This window comes from Scyliorhinus canicula, chromosome 17 (assembly GCF_902713615.1).
Source record: "Scyliorhinus canicula chromosome 17, sScyCan1.1, whole genome shotgun sequence".
NCBI classification, from domain to species: Eukaryota; Metazoa; Chordata; class Chondrichthyes; order Carcharhiniformes; family Scyliorhinidae; genus Scyliorhinus; species Scyliorhinus canicula.
This window is the reverse complement of record NC_052162.1, coordinates 66,018,509-66,038,254: the sequence shown is the minus strand read 5'-3', so window position 1 is coordinate 66,038,254 and position 19,746 is coordinate 66,018,509. Positions and strand designations below refer to the sequence as shown.

The 19,746-nt window shown below is 43.9% G+C and overlaps 1 protein-coding gene across 6 annotated transcripts in view; it reads right to left on the bottom strand.

The window, feature by feature from the left end:
• dacha (dachshund a) overlaps nucleotides 1–19,746 on the bottom strand; it is a 468,304-nt gene that overhangs the window by 378,024 nt on the left and 70,534 nt on the right. The gene's annotated exons all lie outside the window — the stretch shown is intronic.

The window sequence follows — 19,746 nt, the reverse complement described above, 5'->3', positions numbered from 1 at the left end:
AAAACTAACATTCCATTGGCCTTCCGTTTTTTTTTTAAATTTGTTTTTATTCAATATTTTTCCAAAATTTTACAAACCACTACAGAAAGAAAACAACAAGAAACATAATAGTAATAATAAAGAAAACTTAGAAACCCAGCCATGTCACTAACCCAAGTCTCCACACTTGGGGATTTTGCATCCCTCCACATTCACAAGATCCGTCTCCGGGCTACCAAGGAGGCAAAGGCCAAGACTTCGGCCTCTTTTGACTCCTGCACTCCCGGATCTTCTGACACCCCAAATATCGCTTTCCCCAGCTCGGCTTCACCCGAGTGTCCAAGCCCTTGGACATAGCCTTTGCAAAGCTTCTCCAAAATTCTGTAAGTGCCGGGCATGCCCACAACATATGGACATGGTTTGCTGGGCTCCCTGAACACCTCACACACCTGTCCTCCACCCCAAAGAACTTGCTCATTCTCGCCACTGTCATATGCGCCCGGTGTACCACCTTAAACTGAACCAGGCTAAGCCTGGCACAAGATGAGGAGGAAGTGACCCTGCCCAGGGCGTCTGCTCACAGGCCCTCATCCAGCTCCTCACCCAGCTCCTCCTCCCACTTGCCCTTCAGCTCTTCCGAGGCCTCCTCTGTCTCCTGCAGCTCCTGGTATATGTCTGATATCTTTCCGTCCCCTGCCCACACGCCCGAGACACCCTGTCCTGTATCCTCTGAAATGAATGAAATGAAAATCGCTTATTGTCACGAGTAGGCTTCAATGAAGTTACTGTGAAAAGCCCCTAGTCGCCACATTCCGGCGCCTGTCCGGGGAGGCTGGTACGGGAATCGAACCATGCTGCTGGCCTGCTTGGTCTGCTTTATAAGCCAGCGATTTAGCTGAGAGAGCTAAACCAGCCCTCTGGGCCGGTAGCAGCAGAAATTCCCCCACCTGCTTCCTCACGAAAGCCTGCAGGTACCTAAAAGTATTCCCTGGGGACAACCCAAATTTCTCTTCTAGCGCCCACAGGCTAGCAAAAGTCCTGTCAATAAACAAGTGCCCCATTCATTTGATACCCTCTCTGTGCCAGCTTAGGTACCCACTGTCTATTCTACCTGGAACGAACCTGTGATTGTTCCGTAACGGGGTCCAAACTGAGGCCCCTATCTCCCCCCTGTGCCGTCTCCACTGACCCCAGATCCTCAATGTCGCCATCACCACCGGGGTCGTAGTGTAGCATGTCGGCGGGAGCAGCAGCGGTGCCGTTATCAATGCCCCCAAGCAAGTATCCCTGTCCATTTGCCTTCCTAATCATTTGCTGTAACCGTATACTAATTTCTTGTGATTCATGTGCCAGGACACTCAGATCCCACTGAACCACTGAGCTCTGCAATCTTTCCCCATTTAAGTAGCATACGGCTTTTCTATTCTTCTTGCCAAAGTGGACAAGTTCACATTTTCCCACGCTAAATGTCATCTGCCAAATTTTTGTCCACTCATTTAACCCATCTATATGCTTTTGCAAATTCACCTTCCTACCCATCTTTGTGTCATGGGCAAACTTAGTATCCGTTTATTGGGTCCCTTCATCCAAGTCATTAATATAAATTTGAAATAGTTGAGGCCCAAGAACTGATTCCTTTGGGTAAGAACCACTCATTCCTGGTGGGCAGCACGGTGGCATGGTGGTTAGCATAAATGCTTCACAGCTCCAGGGTCTCAGGTTCGGTTCCCGGCTGGGTCACTGTCTGTGCGGAGTCTGCACGTCCTCCCCGTGTTTGCGTGGGTTTCCTCCGGGTGCTCCGGTTTCCTCCCACAGTCCAAAGATGTGAGGGTTAGGTGGATTGGCCATGCTAAATTGCCCGTAGTGTCCTAAAAAGTAAGGTTAAGGGGGGGTTGTTGGGTTACGGGTATAGGGTGGATACGTGGGTTTGAGTAGGGTGATCATTGCTCGGCACAACATCAAGGGCCGAAGGGCCTGTTCTGTACTGTACTGTTCTATGTTCTATGTTCCCTCCATCAAGATCAAGAGAGAAACCCTAACATACATGGAACATTTCCCATACCTGGGCTCCCTGAACTCCCTGAACATAGTCTAAGGCTGACACCGATGCGGAGATCTAACATCATAGCCAATCCAAGGATGGCTCCTTCAGACACCTAAGAACAAGAGTCTTTGACGCTGTGACATCCATGATGATACCAGCTCAGAAACTTGGACTATGTACAGACGCCACCTCAAGGCCCTGGAGAGGTACCATCAATGCTATCTGAGATGGATTCTCCACATCAGCTGGGAGGACAGGCATATTAACATCAGTGACCTTGAAGGAGCCAAGAACACCAGTATCGAAGCCATGATCATCCAAAACCAGCTCCGCTGGGTCAGCCACATGTTTAGGATGTCAAAGTCCCGACTGCCAAAGCAAATCTTCTTTGCCCAGCTAAAGGAAGGCTTTCGAACAAGAGGAGGACAAAGGAAGAACTTCAAAGACACCCTGAAGGCTTACCTCAGGAAATTCAACATAGACTTCAATGCTTGGGGGACCCTTGCTCAGGAGAGACGTACTTGGAGGAACATCCAGATTGAAGTGACACAATTATTCAAGGACACCCGATGGCAAGAAGAGGCCTGAAGAAGGAGCCTGAGAAAGGAACACCAGTGATCTAGAGTCAACGGACTGATCCCAACTCCCGCACACACCTTCCAAGTATGAGGTCGAAAACACAATTCTAGAATCAGGCTTATCAGTCATGTAAGAACCCACAGAACCCATGACCAATAACACGAGAGTTTCTTCGGTGGAGAATCATACTCGCTAGCGAGTGATCGCTGATGAAGAAGATGCTCATGTTCTGTTTTTCCCTTTTTCATGGCCTCCACTAATTTTAAGAACATTCCCAATCCTCAGGCTTGTGATTGATTTTGCAGCATTGTACGCCTCTTCTTTTATACTAATACTGTCCTTAGCTTCTTGACTGAGCCACAGTTAAGTTTTTCCTACTGAATATTTGTTATTCAATGGAATGTATTTTTGTTGAACACTTTAAATGTTTCCCACTGTTCATTTAACTCTACACCTTTTGTCTATTTGCCCGATTAACCTTATCTAGTTCTCCCCTCATACCTATGTAATTGGCTTTAGGTTTAAGATTAGAGGAGGCGGTAGCACAGTGGTATTGTCACTGGACTAGTAACCCAAAGACCCTGTGTAATGCTCTGGGGACCCAGGTTCGGATCTCACCACAGCAGATGGTGAAATTCAAATTCAATTTTTAAAAATCTGACCAGAAAACCATTGATGACTGTCGTTAAAAACCCATCTGGTTCTCTAACGTCCTTTAGGAAGGAAATCTGCCATCCATACCCAATCTGGCCTACATAGGACTCCAGGCCCACAGAGATGTGGTTGACTCTTCCTACCCTTTGATATGGCCTAAGAGGTCACTCAGTTCAAGGGCAATTAGAGATGGGCAATATATCCTGGCCCAGCTAGCCATGTCCGCATCCCATGAATAAATTTTATAAAAAATCTTGTTTGCAATTGGAGTTTGGCATTGTCAAACTTAACATTGAATTCAATGGTATTGTGATCACTATTTCCCTGTGCAGATCATTTACTAATTAACCCTGCTTTATTACACATTACTGGACCTAGCTTTATCCCTAGCCAGTACCACAATGTATTGCTCCAAGAAACTGTCACAAAGATTTTACAAACTCATCTTCTAGACCGCTCTTGCAACCCTGATTGTCCCAGTCTCTATGAAGATTAAAGACCCCCATAATTATTACGTTTCCTTTATTCTAAGTTCCAATAGTATCTTGATGGTCTGCCCAATAGTATAACGACTATTTGGGGGCTGAGAAAATACTCGGACCAGTGTTTACTGATTCTTGCATCTGTTCAATACCTCTGTTATTTCCTTATTCTCCAATATTAATTCACTAGACTATTCTCTAGATGACCAGCTCTAGCTTTAGTTACTCTTTTCCAGTTTAAGTACTTGTAGAAACTCTCACTCTTTGTTTTATATTGCTAGATAGCTTTATCTCATACACATTCTCCCTCTTTATTCCTTTTCATCATTTTTTTGCTGGTTCTTAAACCCTGACCAATCTTCCAATCTACCACTGGTCTTTGCAGGTTTGTCCAGTGTTCCTTTCAATTTGATACTATCCTTAACTTCCTTACTTAGCCACAAACAATGTATCCTTTTAAAAGTCTTTCTTTCTGACTGGGACTATGAGAGTTATTAAATATCTCCTGAAGGTCTACCAACGCATCTCTACTGTCCTATTCTTTCACCGAATTTTCCAGTTCACTTTTTTTTTAAAGTTTAGATTACCCAATTCATTTTTTCTATTAAAGGGGAATTTAGCGTGGCCAATCCACCTACTCTGCACATTTTTGGGTTGTGGGGACGAAACCCACGCAGACACGGGGAGAATGTGCAAACTCCACACGGACAGTGACGGGATCGAACCTGGGACCTCAGCGCCGTGAGGCGGTTGTGCTAACCACTAGGCCACCGTGCTGCCCTCTTTCCAGTTCACTTTAGCTAGCTCTGCCTTCACACCCTAATAATTATTTTTATTCAGGTATTTTTCCAGGGAGATGATATCGTCACTGGACTAGTAATCCAGAGACCCAGGGTAAAGCTCTGGGGCCCCAGGTTTGAATCCTACCATGGCAGGTGGAATTTAAATTGAATAAAACATCTGAAATTACCAGGAAATGACTTGATTATTGTAGAAACTCATCTGGTTCACTCATGTCCTTTCAGGAAGAAAACCTGCAGTCCTTAACTGGCCTAAATGTGACTCCACAACAATTACCCTTAAATGCTCTCTGAAATGGCCGAGCAAGGAATTTAGTTATGTCCAATTGTTACAAAGAAAACAAAACTGAAACCGGGCCGAGCACTGGCACGACCTAGGCACCAGCAATGACAATGTCGACCCTGCAAAATGCTCCTTACTGACATCTGGGGGCTTGTGCCAAAACCTGGAGAGCTGTCTCACAGACTAGTCAAACAACAGGCTGACATAATCAGATTCACGGAACAATACCTTACAGATAATGTCCTGAACACCACCATTGCCACAGGACAGACCCAGCAGAGGTGGCAGCACAGTGGTACAGTTGGGAGGGAGCTGCCCTGGGAGTCCTCAACATCGTCTCTGGACCCCATGAAGTTTCATGACACCAAGTCAAACATGGGCAAGGAAACCTCCCACTGATTGGCATGTACGTTTCCCCTACCTCCTTGTCAGACACAACTTACAGGAAGCACCGAGGGCAGCAAGGGAATTTACTCTGGGTGCGGGACTTCAAAGTTCATCACAAAGAATGGCTCAGTAGTAGCACCACAAACTGAGGTGGCTTGGTCCGAAAGGACATAGTTGCTTGACTGAGCCTGCAGCAGGTGGTGAGGGAACCAACCTGCTTCCTGCAGATGCATCTGAAAATGAAAAATGAAAATCGCTTATTGTCACGAGTAGGCTTCAATGAAGCTACTGTGAAAAGCCCCTAGTCGCCACATTCCGGCGCCTGTCCGGGGAGGCTGGTACGGGAATAAGAGTATCAGTAGGAGTGACAACCACACAGTCCTTGGAGAGGTAAAGTCCCATCTTCACATTGACGACACCCTCCATCGTGTTGTGTGGCACTACCACCGATTTAGACCGTAGACTTCGAACAGATCTAGCAACTCAAGACTGAGCATCCATGATGCACTGATTGCCATCAGCAGCAGCAGAATTGTACTCAAACACAATCTGTAACCTTATGGCTGGCATATTCCCACTCTACCATTACTACCAAGCCAGGGGATCAACACTGGTTCAACGCTAGGGCAGCACGGTAGCATGGTGGTTAACACAATTGCTTCACAGCTCCAGGGTCCCAGGTTCGATTCCCGGCTTGGTTCACTGTCTGTGCGGTGTCTGCACGTTCTCCCCGTGTGTGCGTGGGTTTCCTCCGGGTGCTCCGGTTTCCTCCCACAATCCAAAGATGTGCAGGTTAGGTGGATTGGTCATGCTAAATTGCCCTTAGTGTCCAAAATTGCCCTTAGTGTTGGATCGGGTTACTCGGTGATGGGGATGGGGTGGAGGTGTGGGCTTGGTTAGGAGGCTCCAACACATCAGTGCAAAAGATAAGGTATTCGCAATAATCTTCAATCAGAAATGCCAAGTGGATGACCCATCTCAGCCTCCTGAGGACCCCAGCATCACAGATGTCAGTCTTCAGCCAATTTGATTCACACCGCATGGTATCAAGAAATGGCTGAAGGCACTGGATACTGCAAATGCTGGATGCAGCAGGACTGCAGGCCCTGAAAATATTCCGGCACCAGTACTGAAGACTTGTGCTCTAGAACTTGCCATGCACCTAGCCAAACTGCTCCAGTACAGCTACAACACTGGCATCTACTCGGCAAGATGGAAAATTACCCAGGTATGTCCTGTACACATGAAACAGGTCAAATCCAACCTGGCCAAATGCTTCCCCATCAGTTTACTCTCGATCAGCAGTAAAGTGATGGAAGGGTCATTAGCAACGCTATCAAGTGGAACTTCTTCTGCAACAATCTGCTCACAGACACTCAGTTTGGGTTCCACCAGAGTTACATAGCTTCTGATCTCATTACAACCTTGGTTTAAACATGGACAAAAGAGCTGAACTCCAGAGTGAGGTGAGAGTGCCCTTGATATCAAGGCAGCATTTGGCCGACTATGGCATCAAGGAACCCGAGCAAAACTCGAGTCGATGTGAACAAGGGAAAAACCCTCTGCTAGTTGGAGTCATACCTACTGGTCGGAGGTTAAATATCTCAGCTCCAGGACATCACTGCAGATGTTACTCGGGGTAGTGTCCTAGGCCTAACCATCTTCAACTGCTTTATCAATGACCTTCCTTCCATCATAAGGTATGAAGTGGGGATGTTCACTGGTGACTGCATGCACAATTTTCAGCGCCATTCACTACTCCTCAAATACTGAAGCAGTCTATATCCACAGCAAAAGCATTACAATGGGGGCAGTGGTTATGAACTAGAATTGTTGAACTCAATGTTGAGTCCAAAAGGGGACAAAGTTCTGACAAAAGGGTATCAATTGAAAAAGTTAACACGTTTTCTCTGTGGGGATGTGGCCTGAATATTTCCAGCATTTTCTGCTTTTATATCCCTCATTTGGACTGGGCATGTCCATTTATGCTGAATGATGTTCTCATTGGTTACTGACTTTGTAAAAACATTTCCAATTTTAAGGGGCAATTTAGCGAGGCCAATCCACCTACCCTGCACATCTTTGGGCTGTGGGAATGAGACCCACACAGACATGGGGGGAATGTGCAAACTCCACACGGACAGTGTCCCCAGGCTGGGATCAGACTTGGGTCCTCGGTGCCCTGAGGCAGCATTGCTAACCACTGCGCTACCGTGCCACCCGGTTACCGGCTTTGGACTACCCATTGCCATTTATTACTGATGACCCAAATCGAGATCAGTCAAGTCCAAAATGCTGATTATCATCAATGCATGGCTTGAATTTGTTGTATGATGGATCTGGCTGGCCAGTTCGGGGATTTTGGTTTGATTGAAACAGGTTCTTTTCACAAAATATTTCAATTTTGGCAAATGCGTACACAATGCCGTCTTTGATCCTTCAGTAACCTAGAGATTTGTACCCTGATAAAGAGAATTTCAGCCACTGTTCTAATCTGAAATATCTACTGCTTGACTGCTGTGTTCCGGGGAGAGTGAATGCTAAAAAGAGGACTTGCAGAATGACACTGTGAGCTTCAGCTTTGAGTTCACAAAAGGTATTGCCACTTAAACATTCTAAATTTTACTAGTTCTCCTCCAGTCGCTGGAGTTTGGAATTACTCGTGGGAGCTGTGCCAAAGGAACGCATGGCAACAGTAGAAAAGGAAAAGAAATGAAGATTGATCATGTTGGATGCTACTTAGAACACACAATATAAGGACAAGAATCGCTTAAAAAGACAAACATCCCCAGAGATTTGTCCCCAATGGTTCACCCAAAGTATCTGGATGATAATGATTTAAAAAATCCAAATGTTAGGTTGCACTAGACAAAAACAAATCTAAATTAAAGTAAATCTAAGAAGTCAGATGGCAAATTTGAGACTAAGTATTAAAATAGTGAGGCATGATGACCTGCTCTCGCAAAGTGTTGCTGTTGCTTTGGGACGTTGATCATTGATATAGAAAAATCAACCTGCTATTTGATATTGAGGTCACGAAGATTAGCTTCAAAGTACATTTTTAACAGAGTTATTGTTAAAAGAAATGTTCCACACTGGGGATTTGGATATAAACAGAACTTAACAGGAACAAATCTGTCAAGTTCCTCGCAAGTGTAGATTTTAATTTGCCATTGAAAATACTGGCCTTAGAACAAAAAACACCATCTCAAGCCACACAACCCTCCAAGATACCTGGGTTTCTCCAATTCTGGCCTCCTGAGCATCCCTAATTTTAATAGCTCCATCAATGGCAACTGCCCTCATCTGCTGTGGCCCTCAGTTTTGGAATTGTCTCTCTCAACCTCTCCACCTCCCTTTCTTCCTTTAAGAAACTCCTGAAAATCTAAGTACTTGACCAAACCTTTAGATTTGTTTATGAAAGCAAAATACTGCAGATGTTAGAATCTGAAACAAAATACAGGACAATCACAGCAGGTCTGACAGCATCTGTGGAGAGAGGATGGAGCTAACGTTGCGAGTCTGGATGACTCTTTGTCAAAGCTGGAGAGAACTGGCAATAGGGTCAGATTTATACTGTTGTGGGGGCACATGGGGCGGGATTCTCTGACCCCCCCCGCCCGGTCGGAGAATCGCCGGGGGTGGGGAGGGGGGGTCAGGGCGGTGTGAATCCCTCCCCCGCTGGTCGCCGAATTCTCCGGCGCCGGAGATTCGGCGGGGGTGGGAATCGCGCCGCGCCGATCAGCGGCAGCTCACAGCGGGCCCCCCGGCGATTCTCCGGCCCACGATAGGCCGAAGTCCCGCCCGTTCTATGAAGGTCCAGCTGGCGTAAAGTAGACTAGGTCCCTTACCGGCGGGACCTGTCAGCGCGGGTGGGCTCCGGGGTCCTGGGGGGGACGCGAGGCGATCTGGCCCCGGGGGGTGCTCCCACGGTGGCCAGGCCCGTGATCGGGGCCCACCGATCCGCGGGCGGGCCTGTGCTGTGGGGGCACTCTTTTCCAACGCGCCGGCCGTGTAGGCCTCCGCGATGGCCAGCGCGAAGGTGAACACCCCTCTGCGCATGCACGGGGACGACGTCAGCAGCCGCTGACGCTCCCACACATGCGCGGACCCGCGTCGGCCGGCAGAGTCCCTTCGGCCCCGTCTGGCACGGCACCAAAGCCTTCCACGCCAGCCCGCGGGGCACAAACCACTCTGGCGCCGGCCTAGCCCCTGAAGGTGCAGAGGATTCCGCACCTTTGGGGCGGGCCGACGCTGGAGTGGTTCATGCCACTCTGTCCCGCCGGGGCCCCCTGCCCCGTCAGGTACGGGAGAATCCCGCCCATGGAGCAGTAGGGCTGGATAGAGGGCCAGCAATAGGTGGAGATTGACAAATATGTTGCGGACAGAAAGACAAATGGAATGTAAATGGGGGTGATTAAGGCTAAGGAGGGTGCTGATATTGGCACATAAAGAGATTAGAGTGTGTTAATGGCAGAACAATTGTGAGCAGTGAGTCGAAGGGCAAATAGGAACAAGGAATAGATGGTCCAAGTGGGGTGGGGGAGGGGGGACAATGGTGAGGGAAAAACAGATCAAATGTAAGAAATGAAAATAAATTGATTGAAATAAAAATGGGATGAAGGTGGAGAAGAGAGTTCACAGTCTGCAGTTGTTGAACTCAATGTTAAGTTCAGAAGGCTGTAACTTGCCTAATCAGAAGAAGACGTGCTATTCCTCCAGTTTGCGCTGGGCTTCACTGGAATACTACAGCAGGCCAAGGACGGACATGTGGACATGAGAGCAGGATTGAGCTGAAATGGCAAGTGACAGGAAGGTCTGGGTCCTGCTCGCGGACAGACCAAAGGTGTATTGTACAGCCATCACCCAGTCTGTGTTTAGACTCGCCAATGTAGAATAAGCTGCATTGGGAGCAGCAAATGCAACAGACCAGATTGAAGGAGGTGGACGTAAAGCACTGCCTCACTTGAAAAGAGTGCTTAGGTCCTGGGATGGTGAGCAAGGAGGATGTAAGGGTGCAGGTTTTACACCTGCACTTGCATGGGAAAGTGTCATGTGAAGAGGGTGCGGTGTTGTTTAGATTTGTTTTATTCTTTCAAAGGATGCGAGTATTGCTGGCAAACCAGCAATTGTTGCCCACACTTAATTGTCCTCGAGAAGGTGATTGTGAGTTGCTTTCTTGAACCATTGGCAGTCCCGGCACACCAACAGTGATATAGATTCAGATCAGGCCGGTGTCTACCTTGGAGAGGAATTTGCAGGCCAAAAAGATTCAAAAGATTTGGTCAGAGATATAGAGAGGCAGAAAGGTAAAGGGAGACAGCGGGTGAAGGCACAGTTGCCAACAGTGGAGTGATTAAACTCAGGGATGCCCAAGAGGAAAGAATTGGAGGAATGATATCTGGAATATAGCTCCTCATGTGGTTTAGTGTGAAATGTTATTTAATAATGCTTCTGTGAAGTACGCAGGAAGGTTTTGCAATGCTAAGGTGCCATATAAATTCAAGTTATTATCGTTATGATGCTCAATGTTCATCTTGACCACATCCTCCATCGTATTGTGTGGCAATGTCACCATGCTAATTAGGACAGATTTTCAAGAAATCCATCAACTCAGAACTGGGTAACCATGAAGTGCAGCAGGACATCAACAGCAGTAGAACTCAACCACATGGCCTAACATATTCCCCATTCTACCATTACTATCAAACCGGGGATCAACCCTTGTTCAACAATGAATGCAGCATGGCATGCCAGGGGCAGACCCTAGTATATCTAAAAATGAGGTGCCAACATTGTGAAGTCACAACACTGGATTACTTGAATGCCAAACAACATAAGCAACATATGATAGACAGGGCTAAGTGATTCCACAACCAACAGATCAGATCCAAGCTCTGCCATCCTGCCCACATCCAGTCATGAATGTGGTGAACAATTGAACAACTAACTGGAAGAGGAGCTGCTACAAATACCCCATCCTTGTGATGGGTGAGCGTAGCACATCAATGCAAAGGACAAGGCTGCAACCATCATCAGCCAAATGTGCACAGTGGATGATCCACCTCAGCCTCTTTCAGTGGTCCCCAGCATCACAGATGCCACTCTTATGCTAATTTGACTGACTCCAAGTGATATCAACTTGAAAGCAGTGGAAACTCCAATGCCTATGGGCCCTGACAGCATTCTGGCAAAGGACTAAAGACTTGTGCTCCAGAAAACCTAGGTCCTGAGCTGAGCTGTTTCAATATAGCTACAATACTAGCATTTACCTGACAATATGAAAAAAATTTAAAAAAGTAATTCAGGGGATGTGGGTGTCACCAGCATTTATTGGCCATCTCTAATTGTTGTTGGAGTTGCGCTCATTCAGGCCAGGGGTGTGTATTTCATCACAATCCTAACTTAAGCCTTGTAAATTGTGGACTGGCTTTGTGAAGTCAGGAGTTGAGTTATCCTAGCCTCTGACCTGCTCGTGTAGCCACAGTGTTTATATGGCTAGTTCAGTTAAGTTTTGATGAATGGTAACCCACAGGATGTTGATAGCGGCCAATCTAGCAATGGTCATGCCATTGAATATCATGAGATGATGGTTAGATTCTCTCATTGGAGGCCCACATTTCTGCGTGGGTTTCCTCCGGGTGTTCCGATTCCCTCCCACAGTCCAAAGATGCACATTTAGGTGGATTAGCCATGCTAAATTGCCCTTAGTGTCCAAAAAGGTTAGGTGGGGGGTTACTGGGTGGAGGTGTGGGCTTAAGTAGGGTGCTCTTTCTAAAGGCCACTGTTAAGAGCTGACTAGATGACCATAACACAATGGCAAATAAAAATGAGCGTAACCTCTGAGTCATTGATCAATGATGCCATTTAAAATTCTAAAAATTACAGCCCTGCAATGTGTTTTACATTTGAGCATGTATTGTACATCTGAGAAAGGATGTTTATGGAAACACTTTTGATTGGTGTAAAGGGATTCTTAGATGCTATATGGATATCTTAATCAGATGTTACTTAGATGTATTAAACCACTAAGTCTAGTTAACTGAGTAGGCTTCATTGTTATCATTCTGTTACATCTCAAATATGATGAGGAAATCTTACATCACCTCAGCAAAGAAACTGCATCTGAAAACAGCAATTACCTGTGCTGCAGAGGGACTATAATCATGCTAATTTTGCAGAGATCAATATAAACAGTATGGCCTGTAAAACATTTTTTAAAATTTATATTTGCCATTTTTTTTATCGTTTTCACCAAACAAACAGAAAAAAACAGGAAAGTATGGTCTGTAAAACATTGAGACAGTTAATTGGACCCATTATAATGTACAGTATATTAACAAACTAGATGTTTAATTGTTTTGGGATAAAATTCTATATTGTTTTTAAAAACTTTAAAATGTGGCATATTAGAGCAAAAACTGATTGATTCCTTTATCAAATATTGTGTTCAAATGACCACTGGAGGACAAAGGGCATTAGTAAATCAGCTGAGAGTGGTTGGGTGCAAAGATGAGAGGATAGAATTATTCTTTTCTTGACAGACTCCTATCCTTCATTCTTAGATAACCAGATGTTTGAGCATTATCTGTATTGTCTGCACCCCAGCAGTTGTGTCAGTTCAAGTTTCTGATAAACTCCTCCATCTCACACATCTTATTTGCATGCCTTTCGTATCAATGCCATTCTCAGACTCTGAATGTTACCCTCCCCAACCCCTGTCCAAAAAATAAACTACTTTGATGATTACTTGAAGACAGTACTCGGGGGGAACAAATTCAATGATTTTTTTAATCGCCATAAATCACACTTTTTTTCTAAGTTTCTCTTCAAATTCACTTTGCTATTTCCCTCTTTCAGCAGAAGCCTGACAATGAGTATCTTCATCCTTTTCTATAATAAGAATATCTTGCTGCCAGCCTCCTATCCTGGGTCAACTTTCCTGTTAGATATATTGGACCCTTCACAGGCCATTGCAACTAATGTAGACAAATACAATTCCTAATTTAATCACTGCAAACAGGAAAATTGCAAATGCAAGTCTCCCTCGGGGCACAGTAATACAAATGGCACATCAGTGCCAAGTATTGTTAATCCTCCCTGCTTTCCAAAAGCTCACCATATAATGTCATTTAAAAGTAAAAGGAACATTATTTAGAATGCTACTCTAATATTGCACCGGTGAAAGGCTGTGATGCTCAGTAATGCTCTTTATATAGATCTTTCAAATTATATAAAGCAATTTGTGTGCTAAATGATTTTACCTCTTGTTACTTTTTCATGATACAGATAAGTATTCATGTGACTTTAGGTAACACAGGTTATTCTTTTTCCAGATTGCAAGTTTCTGGAATACATTGCTATCAGCTGCAGCGGGTGCAGACTCTCTGGACACTTTAAAGAGGGGACTGGACCAGGACAGAAATTACAATATATACAAGGCAAGTGTTTTTCTGGATAATATGTGATTTCCTGAACTGGTTTTGGCCAACTGAGTGGGTCGAAGGGGAATTTTACAGGTATCATATTTTTTTCCCCTGATTGACCTGTTTCTCTGTTTTTACTGTTGCCTCTTGCAGATTATCACATAGCTGAGAGGCCAGGGAAGAGAGGGAGGAAGTGTTTAGTCATAATGATTTTGCCGTCATGGTGTGGGTCCAGCTGATGTTTTCCTGCCTATCAATTGCATATGCTCATACATCAATTTGTTTTTCCTTTTACCCTGTTAAAAAATCTGGTGCAGTGGTCATCTCTATGTTTTTTTTCTTTCTATGGATAACATAGACAGCTGTGAGAAAACAGCATGATTTATAGATAACAGCAACCATACCTGGGCACATTGCAAATTCTGTTCAATCAGGAGTTGACTCATCATTGAGTCTTTTCTTTAATGTGCATCTGTAACTGCAATATAATTTGCATATCCAAGCCCATATCGGTATAACGCATGCCCAATCATTCATGACTACTTGTTTATAAATGTATCTACATGTCACAGAAATGCTTACTACCAACACTGTTTGCAATTCCTAAATAATTAGATGCAGCAAAATTATAAGTTACCTTGTTTTCCTTTCTGAAAATACAAAGATAGAAAATGTATTCAATAAAATAGTTCTCTTAAAAAAAATACAGCCCTAATCACAACAGTGTGAATCACTGCAAAAAAGGAACAATGTGCAGAAAGCATTGCAGCAATAGAATCATATATATGGAAAGATCATTTATATATTATAAAGAGAGTTAACTTTATAGCTCTGTGTTCGAAAAGATGCCTGGAGCTGCTTGGTACATAAATTATTCAAAACCAGAAAGGAAATTAATTGTAAATCTCCATGGTCAACAAAATAGGATCAATGTTTTATGCTTCACTTAGGATCAAACCACAGTCACATGTTTATGAATGACAATAACACTCAATACAGAGAGAAACACACAACTTAGCAGAAAGGAAAGCTAGGGTGGACAGTTTTCAAAGAGCCACCTGAAGTAAAAAAATCGATACAAAGCTTTGATTGCAACAACGAACAGACACCGGGCATAGCAATTACCATTTGGCTTGCATTAATCTTACAGTTTGACCTTTGGAATTGTACAATGTGTCTGTAGCCTATGAAAATATCAATACACATATTGTTTTTGATTTTTGCTTACGCTCTTTCTATTCTCTTTTGGTTTTCCGATACATGAGACAAACTGTATTGCAGGGGTTTCAGTGTGCTATATAAGCACACTAATGTCTGTAAATAGCTTTGCATTTGACATATCTCAATGTTTATACAATTAACGGGTTATTAATTTCAGTGAGAAAAGTAACAACATTTTGCAACATGGGGCAGCACGGTGGTACAGTGGTTAGCACTGCTGCCTTACAGCGCCAGGGACCTGCGTTCAATTTCGGCCTTGGGTGACTATCTGCGTGGAATTTGTACATTCTCCCCCTGTCTGTGTAGGCTGTCTGCGGGTGCTCCGGTTTCCTCCCACATATTTCACAATGTAGTCTATCATTACCGCGATAGGTTCACCAATCTATGCTCTTCCCAATATGTTACCTAAGCTCGGTCCTGTCTATTACTTTAACAGTGTCAAGACCCTTATTCATAAAAGGCAGTTTCCTCCCTCAACTTAATCAATAGCTATTTCTGTGTTGCCTAACACACCCATGTCAAAACTGCCTTCAAGACTATCTTCTTTAACAACGTGCCCACCCGTTATGATAAATCAGGACTTTTTTGTGTTCTTACTTTGAGGAATCCTTTCATCATGTACAAAAAAGTGTTTCAGTTGCAGTTTTAATTAAAGGTACTTCTATCGTCTAATGTTCAGCCAGCACAACTGAGTTACAGTGCTAACTACACATCATATTATGCTTGGCAATGCGGAAGCTCTGCTCGTGTGTGCTCCAAACCACAAACACTGAGCTCTAATCTCTAGATAGCTCATTTTTAACATGTAAAAGCAGGCAATGTTTGCAAAGCTCATGTGGTGTGAGACTACCTAAATTTAGGGTCAGGGTTGACACGTGCTGCATGAGACCCAGGTGTTGGTAGCAGAAGATTATCATAACAATAACTGTTGTTTAAGTTACTGGGGGAATGCTTCTGTGTTCTTATACTGTTTCATTTAGACATTTCTGGATGTGCATTGTTAACGTTCAGGAGATGTTCTGATGACTGAGACAGAATACACGGCGTGTTAATGTCATTGTCACAATGCAAGGATTTCTGAAAGGTCTGTGCAAGCTGAGATGAAAACATTTGTTTAAAGGCATAATGGCAACCCTAAAATCAGCCGCTGAAATGATAAAGCCAAAAAAAACACGTTTGCACCTGAGGGTTCTTTAGTGTTGACACGAATTGTGATGCCCCCCATGTGATTTATTGACAGATTGATTCTCTCCCATTGTCTTTGGAAATAAATGCTTACCTTTACTTCTTGTTCATTCTCCTCAGTCTTGGATAGAAAGTACAATGTTAGTAATAAGAATATTATTCATAAGTGAAATATTAGCATCGGGCCAGTGGGCCAAAGCATTCCTCCCTCTGGGCAGTCTTCCTTGGGTGGGTCAGCACTGACATTGTCTACCCATGGCAGGCAGCTGATGTGAGTAAGTAATAATCCATGTGTAGGATGTTTGGGGATGCCTGCCAGGGTCTTTCTGGTACGGTGGCAGAAGGGCCTGCCACAGAGCGTCAAGCCCAGCAGGTACCTGGAGGTGGCAGGCCACAGGGTGGGGCCGGTAAAGCTTCCTGTTCTAACTACACTGTTGCCCGCCTCACTGGAGCAGCATTAATCATGGGCCACAGCTCGGAAGGAGGCCATACTGTGGAAGGGATTCCGCTTCACTTGGGTGGCCTGGCCAGAGTTCACTTGTTTTAAAATCTATCTCACCTCAATTTGGGGGCACAGGCACCCTCCAGCAGCGGCAACAACCACTTCCGCCAGTGGGACTGCCAGCCTTAGGGACCCATCTGTCAAACTTTGGAATGGCCGCTTCTGAGAAGATATTCCAGGCAGCTGGGGCTCCGATTAGCAGTGCTGGTTGGGATCTGGGAATGTTCGCACCCCTCAATTCATGAACAAGGTACTGAATAATTGTGGGTGCTTTGTGTTGTAATATTTTCTGCCCGCAAAGAAAGAATCACACTCCAACTGAAAAGCACCACAGTAATGAGATAACTGAGGTGAAATTCCTCCTCCCTTTTACGGTCATGAGAAAACAGTGACATAAAAGTCAGTGACATTTTCAGTTGATCGGGAGAAGAGGTTTCCCCCATTTTAAAATGAGCTCAGTGGAAATCCAGGCATTAAAACGATGAGGCGGAAAACAGACAAGGATATGAAGCTTGCCGAAGCATTGTAAGAGTTAGAAATAATCAAACATTGTGCTCAACATGATGGTTCCTGATCTGCTGGAACTGTGAAAATGTTACAGCAAGAAAGATAACTGGTGCGTAATGTGTAATAAAGGGTGGATTAAGTAGGTTTAATGGAATTTTGCTTGAATGGCTTTGAAAGAGGCAGAGAGAAATACTCTCGAAGATTCCATGGGAGTTTAGCTGACATAGTTAGAAACCTTGGAAAGACTAAGGTTGATAGGCCAAGAGGTCTTTTCTTCTCTAATGCTTTCTTAAATGTCATTCTTATGCAAACCTCTATAGGTTTTGTGACATCAGACCACGTTAGAAATAGCCAAGTTCAAACAAACATAATATAGAAACTGCAACAGGATCTTTATTCTTGGTCTTCCTCGATCCTCTATAAATAAAATCACCTGTGCCATAATTGTATTTTGAGGAAATAAGAAAATTCTTATTTATGGGGTTGCACTTGACAACGTAGCGTTTGTATAAGATTGGCGGATTAGTGAGTATGCTTACAGTGGTGTCACTCATGCAGAAATAACACTTTGACTTTCTCGCCTGCTCTTCTCCACTTTAAAAAGCAAATCCTTAGCTACAGGTAAAGCACCAGTTGTGCAACAACCACCCTTTTCTTTTGACCCTACCTACTAGCTTTACTTGCATCAGAACTGCCCCAAAAGGAACAGAATTAATTTATTGTAGCCATACACAGTTATATGTAGCAGCTGGTCACAAATGTTTCTCTGACACCCTGAGGTTTAAATGGACAATGAATACACCAGACAGCTGGTGCATGAAATCAATAATGAGAAAATGAGTTCTACTATATGTATGTTTTCTTTGTCTGTTTCAAGTGGAAGACCAATCATCTTGTGAACTTAAGGGCTGAAAGGATATATTACAGGTATCCAATTAGTAAAGGAGAACATCTAGAGGAACAATGTAACAGGAGAAGTAGAGAAGCTATGTATTGCATTAGGAATACGGGGAGATCCATTAATAGTTCAATTCCGCCCCCCCCCCCCCCCCCCCCCCCCATCCCCCCAGCCTCTCAAAGCCTAGTGATTCATAGCTTATTTCACAAGCCTGGGAAAATCTAAATTGCATTTGTTCAGAACAAAACATTCAGCATGACTGAATAAGCAAAGCACACAGACATAAACAACAATCAGTATTCTAGCTATTTTCTTTTCCTTTAAATTTCAGATTATTCACCAAGATACTCTGTGACGTTTACACTGAAGCTAAGCACCTTGCCACTGGGCTGATAATTACTGATGTTAATTTATTGTGCCATTAAATTTTACTGCCTTTTTATTTATTCCCATGAAAATTAAAATAAAGGAGAAAAAAAGACCTTACTGAATAGTTTACCATCAGTCCTTTAGTGAATTAAAATGTAGCATTTATTTTATCAGAAATTTCTTTACAAAGTGATTTTTATTAAAAAAACTGAAGAGAGATAAGATTGCAGAATTCACAAACTAAACCTTCCATATTCTTAGCAAAGTAGTCTATTAAGCAGTGGCATATGCTTGAGAACTGATTCGGGGACTGCAAGTGGTGCAAACTACATCAAGTAGAGTTACTTTCCCAGTCATAGTTTCATTGCTGCTCAGAAGGGGTCTGTTCAACCCATCGAGTCTATGCTATCTCAGTGAATTAAAAATGAAATCCGTGTTGCGGGCTGAATTTGGAGGAACAGTATTGTCGTACCGAGTTAGACTACCACTTAATCATAGCACAACCTATTATTAAACTGATAACCTTATAGTAAAACATTCTCTGTTGTAAATCCTCTGTCAAGTTACGTTTTTTGTATTGTGGCAATTTTAATTAATGGTTTTAAAATGTTACTTTTGCTGACAACAACCTATGTCCTGCAAATCAGAATTTGATTCATTCACCATGTACTTATTAGGCAAAATTATTATATCACTTTCAGATATTGATGCATAGAGGCTGACACGAATATTGTACTCGTGAATCAGGATTTGCAGAAACAAACCAGATATGTTGATGGCAAACAATCGTTATGGCTTTAAAATGTGCAGCATAATGTTATACAATAATGGTGGGTCACCAGTTGCCAATAGAAAGTAGAGGGATCATCTTCGATGTCAACCATAGTTATGAATGGCGTTCACTCTGACTCGCTGTCACCATGAGTCACTTGCCCAACTTCCTTTTCCATTCTATAGGCATGGAATGGTTCAATACATCAAAAGTATTCCATGCATGGACTGTTACTTGTCCATTTTTTTAAAATTTAGTGTACTCAATTAATTTTTTCCAATTAAGGGGCAATTTAGAGTAGCCAATTCACCTACCCTGCACATAGAACATAGAACAGTACAGCACAGAACAGGCCCTTCGGCCCTCGATGCTGTGCCGAGCCATGATCACCCTACACAAACCCACGTATCCACCCTATACCCGTAACCCAACAACCCCCCCCCCCCCTTAACCTTACTTTTTAGGACACTACGGGCAATTTAGCATGGCCAATCCACCTAACCCGCACATCTTTGGACTGTGGGAGGAAACCGGAGCACCCGGAGGAAACCCACGCACACACGGGGAGGACGTGCAGACTCCACACAGACAGTGACCCAGCCGGGAATCGAACCTGGGACCCTGGAGCTGTGAAGCATTTATGCTAACCACCATGCTA